The sequence below is a fragment of the Oncorhynchus tshawytscha genome, linkage group LG20 (assembly GCF_018296145.1).
Source record: "Oncorhynchus tshawytscha isolate Ot180627B linkage group LG20, Otsh_v2.0, whole genome shotgun sequence".
NCBI lineage: Eukaryota > Metazoa > Chordata > Actinopteri > Salmoniformes > Salmonidae > Oncorhynchus > Oncorhynchus tshawytscha.
In genome coordinates this window covers 51,671,994-51,685,673 of record NC_056448.1, presented here as the reverse complement: position 1 = coordinate 51,685,673, position 13,680 = coordinate 51,671,994, and positions in this window count along the sequence as shown.

Sequence of the window (13,680 nt, the reverse complement as noted above, 5' to 3'; positions counted from 1 at the left end):
TACAGTACAACACATTATTACACCACGTTATTACACACTACATATCTACAATACAACACATTATTACACCACTACATATATCTACAATACAACACATTATTACACCACTACATATCTACAATACAACACATTATTACACCACTACATATCTACAATACAACACATTATTACACCACTACTACCACTACATATCTACAATACATTATTACACATATCTACAATACATTATTACACTACATATCTACAATACAACACATTATTACACCACTACTCTACCACTACATATCTACAATACATTATTACACACCTTATCTACAATACATTATTACACTACATATCTACAATACAACACATTATTACACCACTACTCTACCACTACATATCTACAATACATTATTACACCACTACTCTACCACTACATATCTACAATACAACACATTATTACACCACTACATATCTACAATACAACACATTATAACACCACTACATATCTACAATACAACACATCATTACACCACTACTCTACCACTACATATCTACAGTACAACACATTATTACACCACTACTCTACCACTACATATCTACAATACAACACATTATTACACCACTACTCTACCACTACATATCTACAATACAACACATTATTACACCACTACATATCTACAATACAACACATTATTACACCACTACATATCTACAATACAACACATTATTAAAACACTACTCTACCACTACATATCTACAATACAACACATTATTACACTACTACATATCTACAATACAACACATTATTACACCACTACTCTACCACTACATATCTACAATACAACACATTATTACACCACTACATATCTACAATACAACACATTTTTACACCACTACTCTACCACTACATATCTACCACTACATATCTACAATACAATACATTATTACACCACTACATATCTACAATACAACACATTATTACACCACTACATATGTACAATACAACACATTATTACACCACTACTCTACCAGTACATAACTACAATACAACACATCATTACACCACTACATATCTACAATACAACACGTTATTACACCACTACTCTACCACTACATATCTACAATACAACACATTATTACACCACTACTCTACCACTACATATCTACAATACAACACATTATTACACCACTACATATCTACAATACAACACATTATTACACCACTACTCTACCACTACATATCTACAATACAACACATTATTACACCACTACATATCTACAATACAACACATTATTACACCACGCTACACCACTACATATCTACAATACAACACATTATTACACCACTACTCTACCACTACATATCTACAATACAACACATTATTACACCACTACATATCTACAATACAACACATTATTACACCACTACATATCTACAATACAACACATTATTACACCACTACTACCACTACATATCTACAATACATTATTACACACCTACATATCTACAATACATTATTACACTACACTACATATCTACAATACAACACATTATTACAATACAACACATTATTACACCACTACATATCTACAATACAACACATTATTACACCACTACTCTACCACTACATATCTACAATACATTATTACACACTACTCTACCACTACATATCTACAATACAACACATTATTACACCACTACATATCTACAATACAACACATTATTACACCACTACATATCTACAATACAACACATTATTACACCACTACTCTACCACTACATATCTACAATACAACACATTATTACACCACTACTACCACTACATATCTACAATACAACACATTATTACACCACTACTCTACCACTACATATCTACAATACATTATTACATTATTACTACTCTACCACTACACATCTACAATACAACACATTATTACACCACTACATATCTACAATACAACACATTATTACACCACTACATATCTACAATACAACACATTATTACACCACTACTCTGCCACTACACATCTACAATACAGCACATTATTACACCACTACATATCTACAATACAACACATTATTACACCACTACATATCTACAATACAACACATTATTACACCACTACATATCTACAATACAACACATTATTACACACTACATATCTACAATACAACACATTATTACTATCTACAATACAACACATTATTACACCACTACATATCTACAATACAACACATTATTACACCACTACTCTACCACTACATATCTACAATACATTATTACACCACTACATATCTACAATACATATTACTACCACTACATATCTACAATACAACACATTATTACACCACTACATATCTACAATACAACACATTATTACACCACTACATATCTACAATACAACACATTATTACACCACTACTCTACCACTACATATCTACAATACAACACATTATTACACCACTACATATCTACATATACAACACATTATTACACCACTACTCTACCACTACATATCTACAATACAACACACTATTACCACTACATATCTACAATACACACATTATTACACCACTATCTACCACTACATATCTACAATACAACACATTATTACACCACTACATATCTACAATACAACACATTATAACACCACTACATATCTACAATACAACACATTATACACCACTACATATCTACATACAACACATTATTACACCACTACTCTACCACTACATATCTACAATACAACACATTTTTACACCACTACTCTACCACTACATATCTACAATACATTATTACACCACTACATATCTACAATACAACACATTATTACACCACTACATATCTACAATACAACACATTATAACACCACTACATATCTACAATACAACACATCATTACACCACTACATATCTACAGTACAACACATTATTACACCACTACTCTACCACTACATATCTACAATACAACACATTATTACACCACTACTCTACCACTACATATCTACAATACATTATTACACCACTACTCTACCACTACATACCTACAATGCATTATTACACCACTACTCTACCACTACATATCTACAATACAACACATTATTACACCACTACTCTACCACTACATATCTACAATACAACACATTATTACACCACTACATATCTACAGTACAACACATTATTACACCACTACTCTACCACTACATATCTACAATACAACACATTATTACACCACTACATATCTACAATACAACACATTATTACACCACTACATATCTACAATACAACACATTATTACACCACTACTCTACCACTACATATCTACATAATACATTATTACACCCTACATATCTACAATACATTATTACACCACTAAATATCTACAATACAACACATTAGTACACCACTACATATCTACAATATACACATTATTACACCACTACATATCTACAATACAACACATTTTTACACCACTACTCTACCACTACATATCTACAATACAACACATTATTACACCACTACATATCTACAATACTACATTATTACACCACTACATATCTACAACACATTATAACACCACTACATATCTACAATACAACACATTATTACACCACTACATATATCTACAGTACAACACATTATTACACCACTACTCTACCACTACATATCTACAATACAACACATTATTACACCACTACTCTACCACTACATATCTACAATACATTATTACACCACTATCTACCACTACATATCTACAATGCATTATTACACCACTACTTACCACTACATATCTACAATACAACACATTATTACACCACTACTCTACCACTACATATCTACAATACAACACATTATTACACCACTACATATCTACAATACAACACATTATTACACCACTACTCTACCACTACATATCTACAATACAACACATTATTACACCACTACATATCTACAATACAACACATTATTACACCACTACTCTACCACTACATATCTACAATACAACACATTATTACACCACTACTCTACCACTACATATCTACAATACAACACATTATTACACCACTACATATCTACAATACAACACATTATTACACCACTACTATCTACATATCTACATATTATTACACCACTACATATCTACAATACAACACATTATTACACCACTACATATCTACAATACAACACATTATTACACTACTTACACTACATATCTACAATACAACACATTATTACACCACTACATATCTACAATACAACACATTATTACACCACTACTCTACCACTACATATCTACAATACAACACATTATTACACCACTACATATCTACAATACAACACATTATTACACCACTACATATCTACAATACAACACATTATTACACCACTACTCTACCACTACATATCTACAATACAACACATTATTACACACTACATATCTACAATACAACACATTATTACACCACTACTACCACTACATATCTACAACACATTATTACACCACTACTCTACCACTACATATCTACAATACAACACATTATTACACCACTACATATCTACAATACAACACATTATTACACCACTACTCTACCACTACATATCTACAATACAACACATTATTACACCACTACATATCTACAATACAACACATTATTACACCACTACTCTACCATATCTACAATACAACACATTATTACACCACTACTCTACCACTACATATCTACAATACAACACATCATTACACCACTACATATCTACAATACAACACATTATTACACCACTACATATCTACAATACAACACATTATTACACCACTACTCTACCACTACATATCTACAATACATTATTACACCCCTACATATCTACAATACATTATTACACCACTACATATCTACAATACAACACATTATTACACCACTACTCTACCACTACATATCTACAATACATTATTACACACCTACATATCTACAATACATTATTACACCACTACATATCTACAATACAACACATTATTACACCACTACATATCTACAATACAACACATTATTACACCACTATATCTACAATACAACACATTATTACACCACTACTCTACCACTACATATCTACAATACAACACATTATTACACCACTACTCACCACTACATATCTACAATACAACACATTATTACACCACTACTCTACCACTACATATCTACAATACAACACATTATTACACCACTACATATCTACAATACAACACATTATTACACCACTACATATCTACAATACAACACATTATTACACCACTACTCTACCACTACATATCTACAATACAACACATTATTACACTACATATCTACAATACAACACATTATTACACCACTACTCTACCACTACATATCTACAATACAACACATTATTACACCACTACATATCTACAATACAACACATTATTACACCACTACTCTACCACTACATATCTACTACAACACATTATACAATTACAACACATTATTACACACTACATATCTACAATACAACACATTATTACACCACTACTCTACCACTACATATCTACAATACAACACATTATTACACCACTACATATCTACAATACAACATTATTACACCACTACTCTACCACTACATATCTACAATACAACACATTATTACACCACTACTCTACTACATATCTACAATACAACACATTATTACACCACTACATATCTACAATACAACACATTATTACACCACTACTCTACCACTACATATCTACAATACACACATTATTACACACATATCTACAATACATTATTACACCACTAAATATCTACAATACAACACATTAGTTCACCACTACATATCTACAATACAACACATTATTACACCACTACATATCTACAATACAACACATTATTACACCACTACATATCTACAATACAACACATTATTACACCACTACATATCTACAATACAACACATTATTACACCACTACTCTACCACTACATATCTACAATACAACACATTATTACACCACTACTCTACCACTACATATCTACAATACAACACATTATTACACCACTACATATCTACAATACAACACATTATTACACCACTACTCTACCACTACATATCTACAATACAACACATTATTACACCACTACATATCTACAATACAACACATTATTACACCACTACATATCTACAATACAACACATTATTACACCACTACTCTACCACTACATATCTACAATACAACACATTATTACACCACTACATATCTACAATACAACACATTATTACACCACTACTCTACCACTACATATCTACAATACAACACATTATTACACCACTACTCTACCACTACATATCTACAATACAACACATTATTACACCACTACATATCTACAATACAACACATTATTACACCACTACTCTACCACTACATATCTACAATACATTATTACACCCCTACATATCTACAATACATTATTACACCACTACATATCTACAATACAACACATTATTACACCACTACTCTACCACTACATATCTACAATACATTATTACACACCTACATATCTACAATACATTATTACACCACTACATATCTACAATACAACACATTATTACACCACTACTCTACCACTACATATCTACAATACATTATTACACCACTACTCTACCACTACATATCTACAATACAACACATTATTACACCACTACATATCTACAATACAACACATTATAACACCACTACATATCTACAATACAACACATTATTACACCACTACTCTACCACTACATATCTACAATACAACACATTATTACACCACTACTCTACCACTACATATCTACAATACAACACATTATTACACCACTACTCTACCACTACATATCTACAATACAACACATTATTACACCACTACATATCTACAATACAACACATTATTACACCACTACATATCTACAATACAACACATTATTAAAACACTACTCTACCACTACATATCTACAATACAACACATTATTACACTACTACATATCTACAATACAACACATTATTACACCACTACTCTACCACTACATATCTACAATACAACACATTATTACACCACTACATATCTACAATACAACACATTTTTACACCACTACTCTACCACTACATATCTACCACTACATATCTACAATACAACACATTATTACACCACTACATATCTACAATACAACACATTATTACACCACTACTCTACCAGTACATAACTACAATACAACACATCATTACACCACTACATATCTACAATAGAACACGTTATTACACCACTACTCTACCACTACATATCTACAATACAACACATTATTACACCACTACTCTACCATATCTACAATACAACACATTATTACACCACTACATATATCTACAATACAACACATTATTACACCACTACTCTACCACTACATATCTACAATTACACACACATTACAATTACACCACTACATATCTACAATACAACACATTATTACATATCTACAATACAACACATTATTACACCACTACATATCTACAATACAACACATTATTACACCACTACTCTACCACTACATATCTACAATACAACACATCTATTACAATACATTATTACACCACTACATATCTACAATACAACACATTATTACACCACTACATATCTACAATACAACACATTATTACACCACTACATATCTACAATACAACACATTATTACACCACTACTCTACCACTACATATCTACAATACAACACATTACTACACCACTACTCTACCACTACATATCTACAATACAGCACATCATTACACCACTACATATCTACAGTACAACACATTATTACACCACTACTCTACCACTACATATCTACAGTACAACACATTATTACACCACTACATATCTACCACTACATATCTACAATACAACACATTATTACACCACTACTCTACCACTACATATCTACAATACAACACATTATTACACCACTACATATCACTACATATCTACAATACATTATTACACCACTACATATCTACAATACAACACATTATTACACCACTACTCTACCACTACATATCTACAATACAATTACACCCTACATATCTACAATACATTATTACCACTACATATCTACAATACAACACATTATTACACCACTACTCTACCACTACATATCTACAATACATTATTACACCACTACACCACTACATATCTACAATACAACACATTATTACACCACTACATATCTACAATACAACACATTATTACACCACTACATATCTACAATACAACACATTATTACACCACTACATATCTATCTACATACAACACATTATTACACCACTACTACCACTACATATCTACAATACAACACATTATTACACCACTACATATCTACAATACAACACATTATTACACCACTACATATCTACAATACAACACATTATTACACCACTACTCTACCACTACATATCTACAATACAACACATTATTACACCACTACATATCTACAATACAACACATTATTACACCACTACTCTACCACTACATATCTACAATACAACACATTATTACACCACTACACTACCACTACATATCTACAATACAACACATTATTACACCACTACATATCTACAATACAACACATTATTACACCACTACTCTACCACTACATATCTACAATACATTATTACACATTATTACAATACATATTACACCACTACATATCTACAATACAACACATTATTACACCACTACATATCTACAATACAACACATTATTACACCACTACATATATCTACAATACAACACATTATTACACCACTACTCTACCACTACATATCTACAATACAACACATTATTACACCACTACATATCTACAATACAACACATTATTACACCACTACACCACTATATCTACAATACAACACATTATTACACCACTACTCTACATATCTACAATACAACACATTATTACACCACTACATATCTACAATACAACACATTATTACACCACTACTCTACCACTACATATCTACAATACAACACATTATTACACCACTACATATCTACAATACAACACATTATTACACCACACTACATATCTACAATACAACACATTATTACACCACTACTCTACCACTACATATCTACAATACAACACATTATTACACCACTACATATCTATTTATTACACCACTACATATCTACAATACAACACATTATTACACCACTACTCTACCACTACATATCTACAATACAATTACACATTATTACACATTATTACTACCACTACATATCTACAATACAACACATTATTACACCACTACTCTACCACTACATATCTACAATACATTATTACACCACTACTCTACCACTACATATCTACAATACAACACATTATTACACCACTACATATCTACAATACAACACATTATTACACCACTACATATCTACAATACAACACATTATTACACCACTACACCACTACATATCTACAATACAATACATTATTACACCACTACTCTACCACTACATATCTACAATACAACACATTATTACAACACTACTCTACCACTATATATCTACAATACAACACATTATTACACCACTACATATCTACAATACAACACATTATTACACCACTACATATCTACAATACAACACATTATTACAACACTACTCTACCACTATATATCTACAATACAACACATTATTACACCACTACATATCTACAATACAACACATTATTACACCACTACTCTACCACTACATATCTACAATACAACACATTATTACACCACTACATATCTACAATACAACACATTTTTACACCACTACTCTACCACTACATATCTACAATACATACACATTATTACAACACATATTACACCACTACATATCTACAATACAACACATTATTACACCACTACTCTACCAGTACATAACTACAATACAACACATTATTACACCACTACATATCTACAATACAACACATTATTACACCACTACTCTACCACTACATATCTACAATACAACACATTATAACACCACTACTCTACCATGTCTACAATACAACACATTATTACACCACTACTCTACCACTACATATCTACAATACAACACATCATTACACCACTACATATCTACAATACAACACATTATTACACCACTACATATCTACAATACAACACATTATTACACCACTACTCTACCACTACATATCTACAATACATTATTACACCCCTACATATCTATTTATTACACCACTACATATCTACAATACAACACATTATTACACCACTACTCTACCACTACATATCTACAATACAACATTATTACACCACTACTCTACCACTACATATCTACAATACAACACATTATTACACCACTACATATCTACAATACAACACATTATTACACCACTACTCTACCACTACATATCTACAATACAACACATTATTACACCACTACATATCTACAGTACAACACATTATTACACCACGTCTCTACCACTACATATCTACAATACAACACATTATTACACCACTACTCTACCACTACATATCTACAATACAACACATTATTACACCACTACATATCTACAATACAACACATTAGTACACCACTACATATCTACAATACAACACATTATTACACCACTACTCTACCACTACATATCTACAATACAACACATTATTACACCACTACTCTACCACTACATATCTACAATACAACACATTATTACACCACTACATATCTACAATACAACACATTATTACACCACTACATATCTACAATACAACACATTATTACACCACTACTCTACCACTACATATCTACAATACAACACATTATTACACCACTACATATCTACAATACAACACATTATTACACCACTACTCTACCACTACATATCTACAATACAACACATTATTACACCACTACATATCTACAATACAACACATTTTTACACCACTACTCTACCACTACATATCTACCACTACATATCTACAATACAATACATTATTACACCACTACATATCTACAATACAACACATTATTACACCACTACATATGTACAATACAACACATTATTACACCACTACTCTACCAGTACATAACTACAATACAACACATCATTACACCACTACATATCTACAATACAACACGTTATTACACCACTACTCTACCACTACATATCTACAACACAACACATTATTACACCACTACATATCTACAATACAACATATTATTACACCACTACTCTACCACTACATATCTACAATACAACACATTATTACACCACTACTCTACCACTACATATCTACAATACAACACATTATTACACCACTACATATCTACAATACAACACATTATTACACCACTACTCTACCACTACATATCTACAATACAACACATTATTACACCACTACTCTACCACTACATATCTACAATACAACACATTATTACACCACTACATATCTACAATACAACACATTATTACACCACTACATATCTACAACACAACACATTATTACACCACTACTCTACCACTACATATCTACAATACAACACATTATTACACCACTACATATCTACAATCTACAACACATTATTACACCACTACTCTACCACTACATATCTACAATACAACACATTATTACACCACTACATATCTACAATACAACACATTATTACACCACTATCTACCACTACATATCTACCACTACATATCTACAATACAATACATTATTACACCACTACATATCTACCACTTACATATCTACAATACAACACATTATTACACCACTACTCTACCACTACATATCTACAATACAACACATTATTACACCACTACATATCTACATATCTACAACACATTATTACACCACTACTCTACCACTACATATCTACAATACAACACATTATTACACCACTACATATCTACAATACAACACATTATTACACCACTACTCTACCACTACATATCTACAATACAACACATTATTACACCACTACTCTACCATATCTACAATACAACACATTATTACACCACTACATATCTACAATACAACACATTATTACACCACTACTCTGCCACTACATATCTACAATACAACACATTATTACACCACTACTCTACCACTACATATCTACAATACAACACATTATTACACCACTACTCTACCATGTATCTACAATACAACACATTATTACACCACTACATATCTACCACTACATATCTACACATTATTACATCCATTACACCACTACATATCTACAATACAACACATTATTACACCACTACATATCTACAATACAACACATTATTACACCACTTCTACCACTACATATCTACAATACATTTATTACACCACTACTACATATCTACAATACATTATTACACCACTACATATCTACAATACAACACATTATTACACCACTACTCTACCACTACATATCTACAATACAACACATTATTATCTACAATACATTGTTCTACCACTACATATCTACAATACAACACATTATTACACCACTACTACTACATATACAACAAACACATTATTACACCACTACTCTACCACTACATATCTACAATACAACACATTATTACACCACTACACCACTACATATCTACAATACAACACATTATTACACCACTACTCTACCACTACATATCTACAATACAACACATTATTACACCACTACTCTACCACTACATATCTACAATACAACACATTATTACACCACTACTCTACTACATATCTACACAACACATTATACACCACTACATATCTACAATACAACACATTATTACACCACTACATATCTACAACTACAACTACACATTATTACACCACTACTCTACCACTATATCTACAACACATTATTACACCACTACATATCTACAATACAACACATTATTACACCACTCTCTACCACTACATATCTACAATACAACACATTATTACACCACTACATATCTACAATACAACACATTACACCACTACATACTACCACACATTATTACTCTACACTACATATCTACAATACATTATTACACTACATATCTACAATACAACACATTATTACACCACTACTCTACCACTACATATCTACAATACAACACATTATTACACCACTACATATCTACAATACAACACATTATTATCTACCACTACATATCTACAATACAACACATTATTACACCACTACATATCTACAATACAACACATTATTACACCACTACTCTACCACTACATATCTACAATACAACACATTATTACACCTACTACATATCTACAATACAACACATTATTACACCACTACATATCTACAATAAACACATTATTACACCACTACTCTGCCACTACATATCTACAATACATTATTACACCCTACATATCTACAATACATTATTACACCACTACATATCTACAATACAACACATTATTACACCACTACTCTACCACTACATATCTACAACACATTATTACACCACTACTCTACCACTACATATCTACAATACAACACATTATTACACCACTACATATCTACAATACAACACATTATTACACCACTACTCTACCACTACATATCTACAATACAACACATTATTACACCACTACATATCTACAGTACAACACATTATTACACCACGTCTCTACCACTACATATCT